The 22,287-nt window shown below is 50.7% G+C and overlaps 1 protein-coding gene across 1 annotated transcript in view; it reads right to left on the reverse strand.

Moving 5' to 3' along the window:
* The window catches only part of CAMTA1 (calmodulin binding transcription activator 1), a 689,419-nt gene that overhangs the window by 529,885 nt on the left and 137,247 nt on the right, over positions 1 to 22,287 (reverse strand). The window lies entirely within an intron of this gene.

Here is a 22,287-nt window from a genome sequence, read left to right on the forward strand (position 1 = left end):
ATGTAGGAAATGAAGGGATGAGCTCACAAAAAATGAACCTCTTCCTGAAGCTCTGAGGGTTTGAGTTGGGAACTAGAAACTAGCTCAGTATCCATCAATAAGGGGCTGATTACATGAACTGGAATAGATCCACAATACTGAGCACTTTTCACATATATTTTTCCTTTGTCTAATTAAACACACCCCAAAATTATAGTAAAATATAGTAGCAGCAACACCACGTAGTCATTGAATATAGTCTGTTAGTATTTCTGCAGTTTTAGGTTTTTCACATACATTTATATGTATGTGCATATATTATATCCATAAAATTCACTTTATTAGAAACAACATGTTCATCTAAAACCTGGAATAACCATTCTCACTCTTTTCCCTTCTTTTGCAGACAGGACCAAGAACACCTAGATCAGATCACCTTTGAAATTTTTTGCCAAAATGCTGGCCCTAAGTCAGAGACGTACAAAGGAGCATAGGAGTGAACTGACCCCAGGGGTTTTATGCGCCATCAGGAATCAAATCAAATCGCAAAATATGCTCAAGAGCCAGTTTATAAAACAATGGTCCCTGAGTCACTAAGGGTTTGTGTCCCAAAAGAAAGCAGGGGTACTTCAGCAAGGATGCGGGGCTGCAAACTCATGCCCGCTGCACCCAAGGCTGGAGGGGGAAGGGTTCACCTGCATTAACTCCCGTCCTCAACATTCTCCTAACCCACATGGGGCCAGGTACAGACAACACACCAGGAACCACCTTCCTAGAGTCCCAGGACTTGCAGACTCTTCCAGGAAGCCTCCCCTGATTAACTGGGTAAGCACAGATGGCATTCTCTGCATGACCCAGCACTCGCACTCAGGGTTGTATGCATCTACTGACAACTGTTGGTAAGTGAACTAAGAACACTGTCACTTCTTATAAATCCCTCCAGAGCAGGCACTGTGGTATTCAAGTCCTTTGCACAACACCCAGCCTCTCCCAGGACAAGCTGTGCCCTTGAAGTCAGTCCACCCTGACCCTGACCAGCATCCACTTCCCTCTCAGAGATGCACTCCGCCCAGTGAGCCCTCCCAAATCTCCCTCTGTCACGTCTTGGGCTGTGTCCCCTGCCTCCTCTGGAGACAGAAGGCCACTCTACTCCTTTTGCTAAGAAGAGATCTAGACTGTCCATCAAACCACCATCCTCTGATGCTGAAAGGATGCCATACCCCACCTGTGACTCAGCACCTGAGCAGGGACAGTCTTGGAAGGAAGACACCCTGCAGGGTGATGCGTGGCAGCAGCCTGGCCTGGTCCCCTCAGACCCACCATCCTCTGATTGCCACCTGCAGGTGCCAACAGGGGAATGCAGAGAAAGACCCAGGTGCAACCCCTTAAAAGTCTGAAAGTACAAAGCCTGTGAGTCCAGAATGTTCTCCCATCCCTGAAGGAAACAGTTCCACCCAGGAAGAGTTAAGCCTCCCCTGGGCAGAGGTGAGAGGATGAAGCCCAGCCCAGATGCAGAGGTGCAGAGAGCACCCGAGCAGGATAAATCTGGGAGTGCAGAGGCCTCTCTTCTCATTTGTTAGTCAGCGATGTGTGAAAATGTTAATGAAGGGAGTTATAATCTATGAGAATTCCACTATTAAAATGGAGTTCACGTCTGAAGGCTTCTGCTTCCATGCAGCCCACTGTACATCAATCCTTCCCGTGCGCCGCTAATAACAGACGTAATTGCCTCACTCTGTCTAGCCACCTTCACCCTGGCAATTCTAAGATTTGCTACAACTGTTATTGTAGAAATTATTTTCATGCTATTAACTTTGAGTTTTATTATATGTGTTCTTAAAAGAAAATAAGGCAGGGAGATTGTAAGTGTGTATCGGGCACCGGATGAAAGTATTTTTAAAAATATAACGTAATGACAAGAAGCACTGAAGTGGGGTGATATAATGGGTCCTCCCCTTATTGAAACCTAAATTAGATTCTGCATTGTAAAACCGCATAGAGAGGTTTCTCTCTTTCCGCAGAGAAAACGTCTATTCCAGATCAGCGGCACGCGCCCATTGCAAAACCAGGCTACGAGGCAAGGGCGGGGCTCATCTGCAAGGCCAGGCATGGGCTTCTTCCATGTCACCGTGGGCATCTGATGCACCCAGGGGTGGGGGGTGGGGCATGTCATTGGGCAAGCCCAGGAAGCCTTTACTGGGGGGCCACGGTGTCCTCTTCTGAAAACCAGGCTGGGCCTGGCCGGCCGACCTCAGTTCCACAGGGCAGCCGTCTGCCCTGTGCTCACAGCTCCAAATGGGCAGGTTTCTCAGGCTTATAGGTGAGGACAGTCTCAGTATCAGTGCAGGATGGGATGTGCCCGACATCGAGCCAGACAGTGGGATGTGAGCACATTAGCCAAACAGGGAAGTAAGATCCACTGGGTAGCCCCTGTAAAACCTGTGCAGTAGATCCAATGACCCCTTTCTCTGGGAAGTGACCCCACAATGCATCACACAGGTGTGCCCAGCAGTTTGAATATGTAACCCTGGTCCCCCTAGCAGTAGATGGCTCCACACTCTCTTCCTCAGGAATTTGGGATTGGATTCTAGGGCCTGCTGGTCACCTCTTCGTATGGCTGACCTGATGTGTGTAAACTTAGCACTGAGGGCATCGTTGTCCTGCCATGAGGGCAGGACCAAGTTAGTCTGCCAAGAGGAAACACTGCAATGTGCAGGGAGGAAGGAGACGGACACAGCGTCTGGGTGACCTTCCAGTTCCCTGCTCTAGTTTCTACCTGAGCCACTTCTCCCCATGAGATGTTACTACACCCTCATGGTAAGTTCCTTTTTTTCTCAAGCTAGCTTGAGTTTTTTCAGTAACTTATGACAAAAGAGTCAGAATACAGTTGGCTAATGTAGGATGGGCCTAGTGACATTTTGAAATGCTTAGCTTAGTTTTCATGGAATGCCCCAGAAATATTTGGTATTGCTGTCCATGCATTTATCCATCCATCCTCCCATCCATCCATCCTCCCATCCATCCATCCTCCCATCCACCCACCCATCCATCCATCCATCCACCCATCCATCTAATAGGTCTATTTATTGAGTACTTACCATGTGCCAGGCACTGACCTAAAGCAAAGAACTAATTATTTATGGAACTTGCTTTCATGAAGCTTTTAGAGAAGATAAATATGAAATAAATATACAAAATAAATATATAAATATAATAAAATAAAGAGCACACAGTGTATTCACAAGGGTGCCTGGTAGGTTTGGGGTGTTGAGATTTAAGCTGAGACTTCAAAAGAGGTAGCAGATGAGGAGGGGGAGGAAGAGGGAAAGTGGGCACCACAGGCCTGAGGCTGGAACAGTACCAATGCCTTGGGAACTAAAAGGTGGCCAGGTACAGCTGGAATGTGATGGGGGGAAGGTGGAATGAGGCTGAGAGGGTTACACAGGGCTTAAACAGTAGCTCTTTTTGAGAACACAGAGATAGGAAGGGTTCCCAGAATTGCAGGTTTCCCAATACACACTTGAATTCACATTTGGAAAACCCATCTCAGGGGAGAGTAACACAGGGAAAGACAGCAAACAGGACCCACACCAGACACAGTCCAGAAGTCCTGCTGGCTGTTCCCAAACCCCAAGCAGTTTTGGAGGATGAACCATCCAGAAAAGTATAAACAGGGCAGCTCAAAGGCTTCCCCACCCAGAAAGGCCTTCAAGGTGCTATAGTCTAGAATCCCCACCTCCAGGAAGCCTGCAAGCCAAGACCAGTATCTCTAGCAGCCTGCTTTCCCATCAAGCCCTGAGTAGAGCAGGCAGGCTACAATGGAGGCAGATGCAGAGTCCACTGAGGCAGAGGCCATCCCAGCCTCCTCCTTTCCCAGCCCTCCAGGGCAGCATGCTTGCTCAGAACCACTGTGCCAGAGAGCTGAAGGAGGATCCCTGTTGGTGAAGGGGAAAGTGGCAGGGGGTCCTCGCAAGGACCAAAAGCCTGGAGCCATTCTCTGCCACCTCTCTAGGGACAGGGAGCTGGTGCCGGGGTAATCCTGGCTGTGACTTTAAGGAAGGACACTGGATCATGGGCGAAGTACTTGGGACACTGAGGGAGCAAAAAAGGGGCTCTTGAGTGTGAGATGCAGGCAGGAAACACTGTTCCAGGGGCTGGTCCACCCTCCCATGTGGGCGGCCTGGCAAAGACCCCACTCTGTCCCTCTTCCATCTTCCACAAGTGCAGACACACACAGAGCCACCTGTCCAGGATCTGCCCTCATTTGCCAAATTAAATTCCCAGCTGCCTGTGGAAGAAAGAAACATTCTGGAAACAGCCCGAGCTCTGCCCCAGAAGACTGCTCACCGGGGCTCAGCTCCTGGAGGCCTCTGCCGGGGCCATTCCCAGGGGACTCCCAGATGCTAGAGAACGGTCTTGGAGGGTCCTCAGCAGGTGGTCTGCTCACTGGTGGTGAAGGAGCCTGTGCAGGAGGGATATCAGCTCGGGCTAAGAGTCAGGGCGCCCAGGCTTCTAACACTGTGTGACCATCAAAAAGGCCTAAGTGTTCAGAAACATGGAACAGTGTTGATTATGGAAAATTAAGTGAAGAAAAGTAGGATACAAAATTGTACAGACTAAAAAACCCAGCTATGTAAAAATTCATAGACAAAAGTCTAGAAATTGGTAAAATTGGGGGCAATCGCCATCATCATCAAAGTCGTTTTTTGAACCTTTCAACTTCCTCACGGAGCACGTGTCACTACGAGGCAAGGCGACATCCTTTATTGGAAATTCTGAAATCCAAAAAGCTCAGGAAATCCAACGTTCTGCTTAAATTTGGCCCATGAGTGGCAAGACTTAATCTGAACGGACACAATTTCTTGTCCTTACTCATCCCATGCGGCGTGAATATGCATAGTTTCCTGGCAGAAATCTCAGTGTTTGCTTACAGGGTGCTGCCCCAAAGCCACTGAGGTTGTGCAGTCATGTGTACTGTTATGACTTCCAAAACCCAGAGAATTCTGAATTCTGCTAACAACCCACCCGAAGTGTTTCACATGGGGACAGACATTTAACACGTGTACCCAGTGACAGACAGGAAGCCCAGGGTTCCAGGCTGTCTTGCTCTCAGGAGTCACGTTGGTCTGGGGCCTCAGTTTCCACATTTGCAGCATGAATGGAGATCTAAAGTCTGTCCTGGGTCTGCCTCTCTGCACAGTCGTGATTCCTGGCACCACGAGGGGCGAAGTGATGTGAAAAGGCCTCAAAGGGGGCCCATCTCTTCAATTACCTAATGCCTCATCCATCCCTGGCTGGCCAGAGACTGGAGCCCCGACCTACGGAGGAGAGGAAGCTTCTGGATGTCTGGTGTGACCAGAACAGTAACCACCCATTGAGGAAGCCAGTGCTAGCCCTTGATCCCATACCAAACTGCAGGCCCCAGGGGACAACTGAAAGTGAGCCTGCTGAGGGACTCCCGCTTCTCCAGCTGTGCTACTGGCAAACTCACTGGTAAGTAGTGAACGAGCTGCCTCAAGGGTAAAAAGCCCAAGGGAGTCAGGTCCCAATGGTGGGATTTTAAGGACTTGAATGACAGAAGGATGGGGGTGAGGACATTCCTTTATGTCCCCCAGTTCAAAGCACTGATACCCCCTCCTGTACCTACACTCAGTGAGCTTCTCACAGCTGTGGTGTGTGAGGAACACACTGTGAAGGTGAACATGATGGGCGGAGCAAGTGTCCCATGCCCCACGGGTCCTTTCCCCCAAATTACCCTTCCACCACCACAGCTTGGTGACTTTTAATTTTCTTCTAATTTTAGGATTGTAGCAGCGTTCTAAGAACCCCTCTAAGTGTTTTAGGGAGATGGTAATAGTCCTACACTAAAATAATTCAACCAACACTATAATTTTAGTGCCACCATCAAAATGAAATAATGGCTGTTTACTATGTTACACCTTTCAAATGACCTTCATTTGAATACAAATTGTGGCTTGAAATTCGAAAAGCTGCTCTGCTCCAGAAGGCTGCAAAATGCAGGCTCACTGAGGGCTCCTATTCTGCAGTCTCCTCCCCAGGATCACCGTTTAAAGGACTCTCTTGCTTTGAAGCTGCTGGAGACTCATCACCTCCACACAGGGTGGATGACTGCACCACGCGCTGGGAGCTGGGCAGGTGGCGGGGCGGGCAGGGGTTACCTGGGAAGCCCCACTGTGCTGGAATCGTGGGCAGAGGGCCCCAAGACCTTGAGACACTTCCTCAAGGGAGACAGATACTGCTCTGCTGCGGCTGGTCCACACCACACAGCTCTCCCTCCTGCTTCATCCCGCAGCACCCACCCTTGTCTCCCATGCTGCCCTCCCAGACCCTCCTCCGGCCACACCAACTACTCACCCGGGTCACACACAGCTTTCTCCCCTCTGGGTCTCTGCTCAGATTCTCAGTCTACCAGGTGGGAGAGGGACTAGGCTCCTGTTCGTGCATGCATGCATCCATGCAACAGGTATTTCCTACGAGGCGTAGTGGTACAGAGAACAAGGCAGGTGATATGTGTGCCTATCCTTTCTCTGAAGTCCAGGACATTCGCAGTCAGGAGTGTGTCCTACTCAGCTTTGTATCCCAAATGCCCAGTCCTCACTTAGTGTGAGCTGAATGGAAATCTCATCTCGTGAAGCTTTCTAGACTTACCGGTAGAGCAAGTCTATCCAACCTAAAACATGGTGTAATTATGTCTGCCTTTTGTCTACACAAAAGGAAAGCTTTGTAAGAACCCAGCAAGTTTTAGATATGTGACTTAGGGTACATGCTTAATTTCTCTAAATCTTCATTTCCACATCTGTAGAGGAGCAATAATAATAAAATCTACCCTGTAGGTTGTTGTAAAGAGTAATGTAAAAGGCTTAACCCAGTGCCTGGTGCACAGAGCATGCTCTGTTTATCTGTTGTATGCCTGCCAGGCTGTGCTCCATGTCCTCTGCAGGTGGTGGTTTCCAGCCTGGGGCCCGACCCACACCCCTCTCCCATCCGCTGCCCCTGCCCCTGCTCCTGCTATCTGCCTGGCTCGGATCCGGAATATTCCCTCCTCTACCTTCTGTCCAGACCCAGTGCATCGAGCCTTCAGAGAAAGCTTGTCTCCTGCCCCCCAGAAAGTCCTCCTGGACCTCCCTGGCCTGTACTCACCTCCTCCAGAGGAAGGAAGGGAGCCTGGGCACACGCCACAACACAAATGAACCTCAAAAACGTTGCATGACATGAAAGAATCCAGGCACAAAAGGTCACATGTTATAGGTGTCCATACATATATGAAATGTCCAGAGCAGAAAATCCATAGAGACAGAAAGGATACAAGTGGTTGCAGGGGCTAGGGGATAGCTAAGGCATGCAGGGCGTCTCCTTGGAGTGGAGAAAATGCCCTAAAATTCATTGTAGTGATGGATGCGCAACTCCGTGAACATACCTGAACCCACTGAATTGTACATTTTAAATGGGTGAACCATACCGTATGTGAATTTTACTTCAATAAAGCTATTTTCAGGCTCCCATCAGGCCCTGCCTCTCTCTTCTTCCGCCACAGCCCCACCACCTGCCTGAATTGGTGTTTGTCTTTCCTTTCCAAGGACACCCATCCCCAAGGCCCTGCTCCTCCAATTCCTAAGGCATCCATTCATTCACTCATTCATTTGTCCATACGTGCATCAAACTGATGACTATACTGCTACCGGGAGTCCAAGAAAAAGCAAGATACAGGCCCTGCTCCCAAGGCACCACAGTCTAATGAAAGACAAACAGTAACAATGGAAAAGCAAGCAAAAGGATCATCACAGCGCAGTGGTGCTGGCCAGACCATTCCCTCGGTCCTTAAGTTTTTTTATGGAACTCTTCAGGTTTCATTGTTGCTCCTCCTGCGAAGATCCAAGCCCCTGAAGGACAGGAACAATGTTCTATACTTCTCCCTTCCCCCCAAAGCTCACACCACTTGTGGTGGGTGAAGCTGGAACTGGCTTTGAGAAGACCTGGGATTGGTGTCTACCTCCACTGACAATGTGACTCTCAGCAGCCACTTCATCTCTGTCCCAGTGTCCCCTAGAAAACAGTGACAGCTCCTCCTTCACAAGAAGAGCCGTGTGTGCTGGGTGATTTATTGAGAATTTAATCTGGCAGGATAATCTGTTGAAAAATTAACCTGTATCTTGTAGACTCATCAGAAATGAAAGAAAGGTATTTTCCCCTTCTTCCAGGAAAATGGCAAGTACTTGATATTTGTTGGATGAATGGATAATTTTTTTTAGTATGTCTTTATTGACTTCAGAGGGAGGAAGGGAGAGGGAGAGAGATGGAAACATCAATGATGAGAGAATCATTGATCAGCTGCCACCTGCACACCCCACACTGGGGATCGAGCCCACAACCCCGGGCATGTGCCCTGACCAGGAATCAAACCGCGATCTCCTGGATCATAGGTCAATGCTCAACCGCTGAGCCATGTTGGCTGGGTGGGTAAAAGTTTTATTATTATTATCATTTACTCCATGGAGAAATAAATAACTCTCAGGCTTCAGGGCTGGGAAGAGTTGTTTGTCTGCCCTGAAGGCATATGTCTGGACAGAGGTCTTTCTATTTCAAGGTCCCTAAGCTGACTGCTGAGATGAGTCCTGAGTAGAAGAGGCCTGATCCTGGGGACGCTGGATCTTCCATGGTCTGGAGAGCACACAACTGGAGAGTCTCAGGGTGCAGGGACCTGAGCTTGATCAGATACAGCAATGCTGAGGTAGTAGGACTTCAGAGGGGATAAGGGCCTGTGACCCTGCTTGGCAAGGAGTAGAGCCACCAGAAGGGCCACCCAACCCCAATGGCCTCCTCTTTGCTCTTCTGGCCACACTGGGGGGAGGGGGCTCTTTTGAGCTCTCACACAACCCTGGAGGGGCCTCAAGAACTCCAGACTTGGGACCAACCTCTCCTCATGGCAGATGGGGCCTTGAATTGGATTTCCTTTGATTGAAACAAACAACAACAAAAAACCATAACCTTCCTTGCACTCCCAGCATCTTGGAATAGTTCCAGCCTGACACTGAAGGGGATTCTTGGAGATTAATTCAAAACTGTCTCACGGTCCAAGCACAATTCCTAGACTGGGAAACAACTGATGTTTTAGTTTTTGAGGCCATGACCAGAGAACTGGGGCAGACAGAAAAGTGTGGGCTTTCCCAAGTCCCTGCTGTTTGGGCCATCCCAGGAAGGTAAGGGAAAAAAAGAGCTTAAAATAAGGATCCTGGAGAATGCTTCAAAACCCTGGGACAGGTAGATGCAGCAGCAGACAGAATGTTCGAGAAACAAAGCTGGGAGTAGAAGAGAGTCACCACCCTATCATAAATGGATGAAAAAGAGCCCCGTGACGCTTAAAGTGTCTGTATCTGAGCAACGGGTGAACAGCTCAGTAATGATTTACTGACTAATGACACTGAAATCTCAGAAGATTAAGACCACCTGGATGCAGTCTGTGGCTGGGGGCCCTGTCGGCAGGGGTCTCAGGGACACATCATTTTAGTAGCCAGGGCTTAGGCAGGAGGCTGTGAATCTCAGCGGGAGAATCTTTTCCAAAAACAAACAGGTTCAACACTACAAAGGGTAGGGCTCGAAACCATGAGACCCTGACCAAGAAGTTTCTTCCACTTCAATATGGCTCACAGATAGCCCCAGCCCTGCTTCAAACAAATCTGCAAAAACAGCACTTCTTTGCCAAACTGAAGCCTCCTGTGCCCAGTTCCGGAGTTCCAAGAGCCACAGTCCTGACACCCAGCTGACTCTCCAGGACATCCAGCCCGGAAAAGGAGTCGAGCTTCCTCAAAGCCTCTCTCTCTGGAGCCTCCCTGCCCTGCGGGGCCCAAGCAGAGCATCTGCTGGCAGGGAGGCCAAAGAGGACCAGGCCACGTCAGACAAGCTTCCCCTTTCTACCTGCCCGGCAGTCACCTGGCTCCCCAGTTCACAAAAGCCCTTCACTCTGGGCCAGAACCCAGCACAACAATCACTTCCATCAGTCCACAGCTTGTTTAAGGAAAAGTGCCCCCACCACCGCAGGCTGCCATGCTACGTGCCCCCCCATTCACAGTTTATTTTACACTAAGTCTCTAAGCCAGAGATCCTCCAGTTAGTCTGCATAAAGCAGAGTTATTGGTCCTAGTGTTTTTAAAAATAGATGCAACTCCAGACCCCAAGAAACTGAAGGGATATTATGGGAATACACAACTGTACTGTTTTGTTACTATATGAAAAATTGGATTCTCGGTTCCCGTTTCCCCCTCTACTCCCTTGCGCCTCCCTCTCCTGGTTCCACACCTGGACGCTGTGGCTCCTGGCACCAAGAACAACATATATTACAAACGAGCTCCCCATCAGAACAGTCCAGCCCAAGCTGCAGGATCCCAAGCTGCTCCACACGCTGTGCTGGGGGCCTGAAAAGCTCCAGCTTCCCTCATCCTTCAGCCCAGAATCCTATTCCAGGCCAAATTTTAAACAATGAGAACCCCACAAAACAATCAGCCTCAGCTTCAAGCTAGATTTGGGGACCACATTTCATTATGGGCCTCCCAGGCAACCTGGTCCTGAAGGAACAAGTTCATTTGGCTCTGAGATTTAGAGATGTGAAAGTTGCTTCCTGGGCAGACATCCTGGATGTGGCCAGCAGTTTCTCCAGCTTATATCTCCCATCAGGCACAGAAGTAAGGGGAGAGGGATCCTTCATTCACTCTAACAGCCACAGGGACAGCTGAAGCTCAAGAGCAGTGTCCAGGTACGGGCTGAGTGCTGGAGGTCACGACAACCCTACAAGCTAGGTGTGGTCTGGCAGATGAGATCAAAACATGCCCAATGTCAAGAACAAGTTAGGTTCATGCTATGTGTGAATTCAGACAATAAAGTCTACTCCCACCCTGACCTCCTCCACTTTGTCCCTGCTACAGACCGAACGTGTATGTCCTCAAAGTTCACACGTTGCAGTCTTAAGCTCCAATGTAATAGTATGGAGGTGGGGCTTCTAGGAGGTGATTAGTTCATGAGGGTGAAGCCCTCACAAATGGAATTAGTGCCCTTATAAAAGGGACCCCAAAGAGTGACTTCCTAGCCTTCAGATTTGTGAGCAATAAGTGTCTGTTATTTATAAGCCACATGGTCTATGGTATTTCCTTAAAATAGTGGGGACAAACTGAGGCAATCTTCATAATCAAGATTTCCCTGGCCAATCAGCAACCCCTAAGACAGCAGAGTGGGAAATCCCTCTCCCCCTCAGTAGCTTTCTCCTTAGAATATAAGCTCACTGAGGGCAGGGACCACGCTTACCTGATTAGCCACCCCATGCCCCAAAAGGCCAACCCGGCACCCAGCGGGCATTCAGTGGAATCAGATGAAATAAATCAAAGCTCTTGGCAACACTGGCACAGAAAGTGCTTACTCAACATGGACCTTGCTCCAAATGCAGAAAAAGTCAAAATTCAAACACCTGTCAAACATCAAATCAATATTAATTTACTCAAATGCATGAGCAAATGTCTTTAACGATGCTGTTTGTCTTTATTAAAGACAATGACCGGGTATGTCACTGAGAGTACACACGGAACTTTCTTTAGGTTGCTTATTACTCTTCCCTGCAATTTACAGACATGCACAATCTTCGAACACTCTAGAAGCCAAGTTCCCGCCTCCTTTTCCGCACAAGACTGTACCTGCTTATCAAACTTTCCCCACGCTCATGCTCCTAGTTGGGAGGTAGAGAGGAGGCAAAGGGGACATCAACCCTGGGCTCCTTCTGGAGCCTTCTGCTCTTCTCCCTCCCAACAATGCCAAGTGCAGAGCTGGGTCTGAGTTGTCTCTGCAGAGCCCTGCCCTTCTGTGCACAGCGCCAACATGACCCATGTCCTGCTCACAACTTCCCCTCCAAAGAGCAGCTCCCAGCTCCACAGGGAGGCAGAGGGGCAAGGGTATAGCAGAGTGCACTAAGTCACACCGAGAGTGTGCTGTCACATCCCAGTGGCAGTGACGATGCCGCTGCAGACGCGCCCACCTGCTTCCCCAGCACAGCCCTGTCCTCCTCCTTCCTTGTCTTCTTCAGAGAGCAGAAATCCATCCCTACCACCTACCTGATAGCAACTGACAATGGTCATGAGAGTTTTTATCCTGCCATAGACACCATTGTCCTGCACCAAGTCGGCTCTAATGCAACAAAGATTTGAAAGCTATTAAGCGCCTTTTAATAAAAGGCCTGCCCGTGGACCTATTATTCAGTTAAAAACCTATCCAGAAGGTGCTTTAGACACTTGGCACTTACAGGACAACTGCGAGGTTCATAGTGAGGGTGGAGGGAACAGAACCTCTCGGCTGACGTGCTCACAAACTCTTCGGGAAATTACGATTTCAAATTTTCTACTTTCTATTTATTTGTAACCCTAATTAAAGTTGCAGTAGAATGACTCGAGGACAATTGCACATTCTGCTACTTGATTACCTTTTTATAAGCGTAGTGCCACAGAGAAGAAGTTTTGACACTCCAGCGAAAGCGGCGCTGCTATAAATACTCCCACTGCCGACACCCACGTGTAATTACTCACAGAGTGGGGAGGTGAGGCAAGGGAGGGGACCTATTGTGTGCTCTTCAGAAGCTCCTGTGCTCACTCTATTCATTACTTTCAAGATTTTCTCCAACCGGCTTTATGCTCGATGACAGTCCTAGGACAACAGGGACTAGCAGCTGGGTGATGGAGAGCCAGACAAAGGGGCTGCTGGGCTCTCAGGAGGACGGCAGGTGCAGCTGAAGGAGGTCCCATTGCCTCTTCATTGAGGCCTGGTCTCTGCCCGGCGGCTCCCCTGCCACACCCCAATCCCTGCCACACCCTGATCCCTGCGGCACCCTGATCCCTGCCACCCGATTTACTGCCCCAAATACTCTTAGTGTCTCACTGCTCTGCTCCATCCAGCATGTACGGAGAATGCTTATGGTGTGCCAGGCAGAAAAGGCAGGATATAAAGTCCTGTATACATGAGGGCTGCAAACACATGAAATCTATGTGAAGACGCATACCTCTGTGACAATGGTGGCTGGCTGAGTGTGGCAAATAATGGAAATATTTCTTTTCATGTTACTAAATTTCTGGGAGATTATTATATTAGTACAATAAAAAGAAATAAATTCATAATTAAAAGTATTCTTACAGAGACAGAAAATAAACTAGTGGCTGGCTGGGGTTAGACGGCAGGAGGGCGGGTAGGTTGACAATGAAAGGCAACATGAGATCTTCGTGGTGGTGGACCAGGTCTGGGTCTTGAGTATGGTGGAGGTTACAAGATTCTACACATGCGAGATGAGGGAGGTAGACCTATACACGCGGACTGTCTCAGCATCAGGTTCCTGGTTGGGACATGGTTCTGTAGTTAGATGAGATGCAGCTGCTGGGGGGCTGGGTAAAAGGTAAACCAGGCCTCTCTGTACCATCTTGGCAACTGCCTATAATTTTATGATTTTGAAATAAAAAGGGTAAAATAGATCTCATATCTATTTTATTAGATGGTCTAATGAGGAGGAAAGCAGATGAAGCCTAAACTGTGGGCCTCAGCTGGTTTCCAAGGCCAATAAGCACCCACCCAAGCTTTACCTCAGAAACACGGGCAGACTGAGAGCATGCACTGCCTGCTGTCCCCGACCTGGGATCAGGGTGACCCCACCCCACATATGACCCTGGTGCCACTCGAGTTGGGATCCGGATCCGTGGCCTGGTTCCTGGAGGCCTGAGGTGGAACGTGGGCAGTGGCTCTGGGGAGAGGAGCTGGTACCTTGGAAGCAGCAGGACAATCATGGTAGAAATGTGTGCTCTGGCACAAGTAGATCACATACTTGGCAGTTTATCTGACACTCAGCTGCTGGAAGGGCATGGGAAGAAAGCCCATGAAAATCTAACAGCCTGTCCAGCAATGTGCGTCTACACCTGCGGAAGCATTCTGAGCATCCCCTGTATGTCAGTGTGTCAGCAATGACACAATGAAGGACAGCAAATATTGTGTAAGTGCCCAGCTGCAAGCAGTCTGTAGTCTAGAGTAGCGATGTTCACCCCGTGCGCCGCAGGACTTTTTAAGACATGCAACACCTGACCATTTCGTTAGGGGCACTGACCTCCTCTCCCTTAGACTGTCAAATAAAACATGACAACAGCCGACACAACAACAGCCGTCTGGGGTGAATAAATCAAAATGATACCCATTTCTTTGTCAGATCGGCAAAACATACATTTTTTGGTATGCCGCAGAATTTTAGTAATTAGTTTATGTGCCATGAGACGAAAAAGGTTGAACATCGCTGCTCTAGAGGATCTCTTGGAACCTTTCAGCGTGAACAGTGCTTAATTTGATTTCGGCATAAACTGTAGTTCTACCACATGCAAAAAAAAAAAAAAAGGAAAGAAGCCCGCAGGGGTCCCGCGTGGGGATGAGTGAGGACACTGGGGCAGCGCCTGCGTGGAGCTGAACAGCCCTCCCTGCAGGAGCAAGATGGCGGGGGAGGCGCTGGGCCCTGCGCTCGCTCCTCCACGAGCGAAATCAAATAGGCCCGTAGACAGGCAGCAATTACTCCTGCGACACAAGGAGCCCCGACTGAACCGCTCTGACAACAAAGGAGAGAAAGAGGTGGAACAGAGAACGCCGAGGGCGCCCGGGGACCCGGGCTGGCGGGGCAGGTGGGCGCCATCGCTTACCCCCTGCACGGACACAGGAGGCTGGAGGTGCTGTTGGGGGCTTCGTCCTACCTGCCACCACCTCAGCCAGTTCCCGGCGACACAGCCCGGAGCCTTCTGCCTCAGAACAAAGGGAGCAGGAGGGAGCCGCACGGCGTCCCACAGCCACCTGGCCTCCTTGTGCGGAGCCGCCTCACGAACGACCTTCCCCTGGTTCCCCGCGGCTCCCGCCACGCCCCGCGGCTCCCGCCACGCCCCGCGGCTCCCGCCACGCCCCGCGGCTCCCGCCACGCCCCGCGGCTCCCGCCACGCCCCGCGGCTCCCGCCTACGCAGGAGGCAGAGCCCATACGGAGGTCTGCTCCACGTGGGTCAGTTTCCCTGCAAAACACAAATTCGGGGAGATCCTGCACCCCTCTGTTCACTGCAGCGTTACTAGTAATAGCCAAGCTATGGAAGGAGCCTAGGTGGACACCAACGGATGAGTGAAGATGCGGTACATGTACACAATGGAATATTACTCTGCCGTCAAAAATGAAAGCTTCCCATTTGCGACAACATGGATGGGCAGAGAGGGTATTATACTAAGTGAAATACCGTCAGACAGAAAAAGACAAGTACCATATGGTCTCCCTTATCTGTGGAATCTGAAAGAAAGGGAATAAACGAACAAAACAGAAACAGACTCATAGGTACAGAGATGGAGCAAATGGTTGCCAAAGGGTAGAGTGTGGGGCGATGGGAGTTAAAATTTTAAAAAATCAGAAGGAGCTCACTGCCGTTCAAAGATGAGCACTAGTCAAAAAGGAACCATTCCGGGACCCACGAAAGATACTTTACATTTAGAAAATGCAGGGAACAGGAAAAACAAAAGGGTCATAAAAGCACTCCACAGAAAAAAAGTCACAATAAAATATTACCAAAAAATTTCACTGAAATAAACACCCTAATAAAGTAAGAGAACAAAGGAGCAATATAGGAGATAATAAAAGATTAAAACATTAGCTTTCAGAGCTCAGAAAAGGAGCAGAGACATAAAATAAAAAAGGCCACAGTAGAAACGAAGGCCAAACTGAAAGCACAAAGAGGAAAAGACATTGCTGAATGCACAAAAATGGACACACAGGTAAAGGTGCAAAAGAACAAGCAGTTACGAAATAGCAGCCGTGGAGCGATAAAGGAGAAGAGAAAACACAGAATGGGAGATGAAGCCAATCCAACACAAGCAAAACTGGAAAAGAGAGTATGTGCTCTATAAACAAATATTTTATATATATATATATATATATATATATATATATATATATATATATATATATATGCATGTGTTTTACATACATAAAATATATGAAATATATTTTATATTTGAAACACACACCACACACATTACACATGTCCTAGGAAAACCACGGAAACACATCCAGCTGAAGTTACCAAAATGTTGCACAAGGAACTGGGAATACAGCTGCCTCCCTGTACTGAAATTGGGTGGCTGGGGAATGGCCTTGAGCAGGAATTAAAAAAAAGAAAAAACTTGTCTTGTGTGGGTACCACTTATATCCAGCACGTGGTTCAGCCTCAGCACAGTCCCAAGGCAGGTGTGATTAGGCTGTTTGCAGGTGAGGAGGTCAACCAGGTTATGGGGTAAGTGGCAGCACAGCGCTTAGAGTCCAGGACTCAGCAGGCACTTTCCATGTCTCCCCCACCTCACTTCTGTGCTGTCCCTACCCCAGTCTGGCTCCACTCAGTCACATGCATCCCGCTGCCACCTCCACAGACCACACACACCACCTCCTTCCTGCCCAGACTCCAAGCTCAGGCCTATAACCTGCATCCTACTCAGAAAATGCCTAGTGTAGCGCGGCTCGCGCTGCAGCGCACTTGGCAGCGGGTGCGGAGGCCGGGGCAGCCGCATCACCGCACACTCGCCCCCTGCATCCTCTCCTCGAAACCACTGCACATTCTGTTCCCTCTGCCTGGCATGCTCTTCCCTGTGCCGTACCTCCACTTCCACTATGTCCATCCACTTCCTTTGCAGGGTGTCTCTAGTTCATCCTCAGGTTTCCACTTACATGGGGCTCCCTCCAGGACCCCTCCCTGGCCTACCAGGACTGGATTATATGCCCTAAACGGGTGCTCCAGGAACCCCACTACACTTCCAGTAGGCACACAGATCACATTCATTGTCATGACTGCTTCTTATCTGTCTCCACCAGCAGCCCGTAAGCTCCAAGAGGGCAAGGACTGTATGCACTGCCTGGCACAGCATTTGGCACATAGTAGGCACACAATCGGTGTGCGGTAATACTTGTCAAATTAATGAATTTCAGATAAAGAAGCTGACATGACTTCACAAGGCCACATTCACTGATGGGGAGCTGGGACTGGAACTCAGGCAGTGTCCACCCTGACCTCTGTGACCTTTCCAACTTAACCAAGGACGGAGAGCTGGCAAGGGTCACCCCTCAGCCTTTATTTCTGATCTTGTGCCAGCACAGACACAACACAGCCTGCTTCCTCGGAAGAGTTCTAGATCCTGGAGAACGTCCTCAGAGCCATAAAAGCATTTCCCTCGGCGCACAAAGGGTGCAGCCAGCTGCTCCTGAGAGGGCCAGTGGGTTAGAGTGGGCAGAGGGAATGCTTGGGTTCCGAGATTTGGGGGGCCGTCTAGGCAGCAAAGGGAACAAGCTGCCGAATGCTGCAGGCTGTTTGGCAATTTATCGATGTTCTTTGAGTTAAAGCATTATTATTAGTTTGCATATTTATAGTGTGCCCTCTAGTTATTAATGGTGATATAATGCCAACCGAGAAAACCAAGAGACCTCAGAAATATTTACATAGCAGCATAATTAAGACTAAGAGCTGAGTCACTGAGGGATCCTCCTGATTTTCTGGCGGAGAAAAAATAGGACATCTGACTTCACACCCTTCCCAAAGACCCTCCCCAAATCTGGGCCAGAAGGACACCCCGTGTGCCCCCTCTGTGGTTGCCCTCTGATGTCAGCAGAACATAGACCATGTGTGAAATGCATAATTGCGGTCCCTCCTCAGCCAACTCAGCCCAGACCTTCAAAGTGGTGACTGCCCATGAGACTGGAGCTTGTGGGGAGGAGGGGCCAAGGCAGGGGCACGCAGACCCAATCCAAGAGCTCCTTGCCCTTGGCCTCCTGCTCCAGAGCCCTTGCCACACTGATATCCCCCGGGGAACCCTGAACATAAGGCTGAGGGTCCCCTTCAATACACAAAGCTCTCTGATGACAAGCAGCAAAGGCCCCACCCCACCATCAACTGGGGTCAAAGGCAGCCCGACCTCCCACTGAGCCCCTCAGCTAGGCCGGGTGGCAAGGAATCACCTGTCTCCCCAAAGGAAATGTCATCCCACCACCGGCCCGTCTCACACTCTGCTTCCTCCTCTACCCAGAAAAACTCATGGTTTATTTCATGAGTATCTTTTAAAATTAAAAAGGAAATAGGTTTTAAAAGTGAGAGAAATCTGCCCTGGCTGGTTTTGCTCAGTGGTCAGAGCATCAGCCTGCAGATCAAAAGGTCAACAATTCGATTCCCTGCGAAGGGCACGTATCTCTGTTGCAGGCTCGATCCCCGGCCCTGGTCAGGGCGCGTGCGGGAGGCAACCAATCAATGTGTCTCTCACATCGATGTTTCTCTCTCTTTCCACCCCCTCTCCTCCCTCCCCTCTACTCTCTCTTAAAAAAAAAATCAATAGAAATAAGTAAATAAATAAATAAAGTGAAAGAAATCAACTCATGAAAACATAAACAGCCCTGGCTGTTTTGCTCAGTGGTTAGAGTGTCGGCCCTCGGACTGAAGGGTCCCAGGTTTGATTCCGGCCAAGGGCACGTACCTTGGTTACAGGCTCCATCCCCTGCACTGGTCTGGGTGTGTGCAGGAGGCGACCAATCACTGTGTCTCTCACATTGATGTTTCTATCTCTCTCTTTATCTCTGTCTATCTATCTATCTATCTATCTATCTATCTATCTATCTATCTATCTATCATCTCCCTCCCTTCCACTCTCTCTGAAAAGCAATGGAAAAAATATCTTTGGGATGAGGATTTTTTAAAAAAACAACATAAACAAAATATGGTCCATCCACACAATGGAGTATAATTTGGCACAAAAGGAATTCAGTGCTTGACGTCTGTGAACTACAACATGAAACAACCTTGAAAACATGTGCTGAGTGACAGAGGCCAGGCCCAAACGGTCACACAGTGCACGATTCCATAGATATGAAATGTCCAGAGTGGGCAGCCCATAGGGACAGAGGGCAGATTCATCATCACTCAGGGCTGGGAGGGATGAGGTGCTTGGGGGGGTAGCTAAGGGGTGAAGGGTTTCTTTGGGGGTGATGAACATTTTCTACAATCAACAGTGATGCTGGCACAATTCTGAGAGTATACTAAAGTGGTATATACTACATAGACCATTGACTTGTGCACTTTAAATGGATGAATTATATGGTATATGAATTACTGTATATCTCAATTTTTTTAAAAAATTGTTGGGAGAAATTCCTTTTTCCTAATATGGGGCCTGACTCCTAGACCAGCAATCAGCCCTGGGGCAGCCTCCAGCAGGCGCCTACGCAAAGTGTAACCCTGCAAAGCCTTCCTCTGCCCCTCTCCCCCTCTCCCCCTCTCTCCCTCTCCCCTTCTCCCCCTCTCCGGAGGCCTCCCCACTCCCCCCACTGCTCCACCCCCCACTCCAAAGGCTCTAGCTTGCTCTTGACACAAGAAGCTGCTGCCAGGAGTCCAAGACAGATCCCAAGACTGAAAATCTACATTCCACAGGACACAAGGAGCGGTAACTAATGCCAGACACGCGGCATCGAGCTTGCAATAAATGTCATCCTGCTTGGCTTCTGAAAGGGTCTCTGATATGCAGTTAATGCCGCATTCAGGCTCCATCCAGCCTCCATCACGGGTGATATGCAAATGCGGCTTTTGTCACAACCAGCACTAACTCTAATAACTCCCCAAGTGAAAATGTTCCCATAAAAACCACCATAAAAAGTCCCCGGCTTTATTACCAGCTAAGTTTTCTTTACTTGTTGTCAGGACTTTCTCCTCAGTGTTGATTAGCTAACAGGCAGCACGGCATTCTTCCCCTTTAGGGAACTCGGGGTACAGGAGCGCCAGCTTGTCCCCTCCCTCCATCTGGAGTAGCCCTGTGTCAGCCGCCACCACCGCCCAGCCCACTCGGAGCCAGAGGGCCTTATAAACCGCCTTCGCCTTCCCCAGTGAGCGGCCGAAAGGCAGTGCCTTTGCTCTGCTGCTTGCTCTCCCTGGCCGACTAGGAATACAAAAGTCTGCCTTATTTATAACAAGAGAGCCCAGGTTAGACCAGGCTCCATGCCATGCACGCTGGCATGCACACAGGGCACACACACACTCACATGAGGGCACACAAATGCACACATGGGCACACACGGATGCGCATACACAGGCACTGAAACACACGTGCAAGCATGCACACGCGCACGTACACACACATCACACACCTCACATACACCCCCGGTAAAGACCCTCCCAGCTGTGCCTCCTCCAGCCCCACACCACGTACCCAGGTCCGAGAGGACGGGGCAGGTCTCCAAGACAAGACTCAGCCTCCCTGTGATAACACAGCTAAAGCTCCACCTGCGGCCCTGTGATCCTTGGAGGAGGGCCTCCAACCCCCAACTCCGGACCGCTCTTTCCCCAGCAGACCCTGCCTGCTTTCCCAGCCCCCTGCAGAGGGTGTCAGGACAGAAGCCACAGGCCCAGGGCCAACTCGTCTCTGCAGAGAAACCTCCTGGTCCTCCTTCCAGAGAATTCCGGGTGGCATCCTACCAGCGAGACACGCTAACTGCTTCCACCACGAGGCCCCTCGGAGAGGAGAACCCAGCCACCAAAGCAAAACAATGCGGTAAAGTTTTCTTTTAAAATGTAGAAGGGAATAAGCAGTCACCTTTCTCTTTACGAGCACTTGCCTGTAGGGGGAGGTGAGAAAATGTGGCCTCTTTGGTGTGAGGTACCTACGTGGGCTCTCCGAGCGGCCACTGCCACGGGTACGCGCACGCACTCCGCCATCCGCCATCAGAGAGAAGCAGCCACGACCACACACGTTTTCTGCCCAAGCAACAAAGACCCGAGGTCTCAGATGAAAGCTGAGGCTGAAGCACAGTGCTTCTCCCAGGCTCTATGACATCCTCCAGGTTGATGCGGAAGGGACACCCAGAACTGCCAGGATGCTGCACCCCTACTCAGGCACCCAGGACTGCACCCCAACCTACAGCTCCCAGGACACTGCACCCCTCTGTACCCACAGCTCCGAGAATGCTGCTGCACCCCTACCCAGAGCTCCCAGGACACTGCACCCCTCCCTACCCAGAGCTCCTAGGACACTGCACCCCTCCCTACCCAGAGCTCCCAGGACACTGCACCCCTCCCTACCCAGAGCTCCCAGGACACTGCACCCCTACCCAGAGCTCCCAGGACACTGCACCCCTCCCTACCCAGAGCTCCCAGGACACTGCACCCCTCCCTACCCAGAGCTCCCAGGACACCGCACCCCTACCCAGAGCTCCCAGGACACTGCACCCCTCCCTACCCAGAGCTCCCAGGACACTGCACCCCTCCCTACCCAGAGCTCCCAGGACACTCCACCCTTCCCTACCCAGAGCTCCCAGGATGCTGCTGCGCCCTACAGAGCTCCCAAGACCCTGCGCCTGTGCCACCGGGCCAACAGGATGCTGCACCGCTGCCCAGCCAGTCTCAGGCTGAGCTCAGGTGGCCTCAGGGATGAGGCAGGCAGCCCAGCCCTCATGAGTTAGTTGCCCGCCGTCCCCCAGACCCTGGCCCCCACTAACACCATCAGGGCCCGGACCGTGGTGAGGGACCCTTCCACTCACTCCCACAAGAGCAGGGTCAGGGTACAGTCGCTACCTCCCATCCCCAAAGGGCTCCATTCAGACTCCAGGCCTGGTGAGGACCACCCCAGGGCCTCTGGCCCCTACACGCCGCTGGGAACCACAGCTCCCCCCCCCAGCGGATCAGGCTTGGGGAGGGTTGCAGACCCACAGGCAGGTGGAGCGCTGTCTCGGCAACTCCTTGCCCCCATTCTTCCCTGGGCAGCTCTGATTCCTTTCCTTGGGGTTTTAAAGGTCATGTCCTCTGTCGGCAGAAACATTCTACATGACACTTCTGAGGCGGAGGCTCCTTTCAGAGGCGTTTAATCCAAGAACAGGCCCCCTCTGAAGAACAGGGTTTATAGGTCATGGCTCAGACGCCTTATAAATCACACTGGCTCCTGCCGGGGCGCCAGGCTCCGGGCTGCAGGGCGGCAGTGGGAGGGGGGCAGGAGGGCTGGGGCCAGAGAGGGAGCAGCATCCAGGACAAGTGAGAGGCCTGAGGAAGCAGGGCCAAAGGAGGGGCCAGCAAGGCAGGAGAGGGGCCAAAGGGGGGGTGGGGGCAAAGGGGAGGGGCAGGACAGGGAGGGGAAGGGGAAGGCGAAGGGGAAGGGGAAGAAGGGGAAGGGGGAGGGGAAGGGGAAGGGGAAGGGGAAGGGAAGGAGAGGGGGAAGGGGAGGGGGAAGGGGAGGACTCACTCCTTGGCCTAGGA

This window comes from Miniopterus natalensis, chromosome 9 (assembly GCF_054644295.1).
Source record: "Miniopterus natalensis isolate mMinNat1 chromosome 9, mMinNat1.hap1, whole genome shotgun sequence".
Taxonomy (NCBI): domain Eukaryota; kingdom Metazoa; phylum Chordata; class Mammalia; order Chiroptera; family Miniopteridae; genus Miniopterus; species Miniopterus natalensis.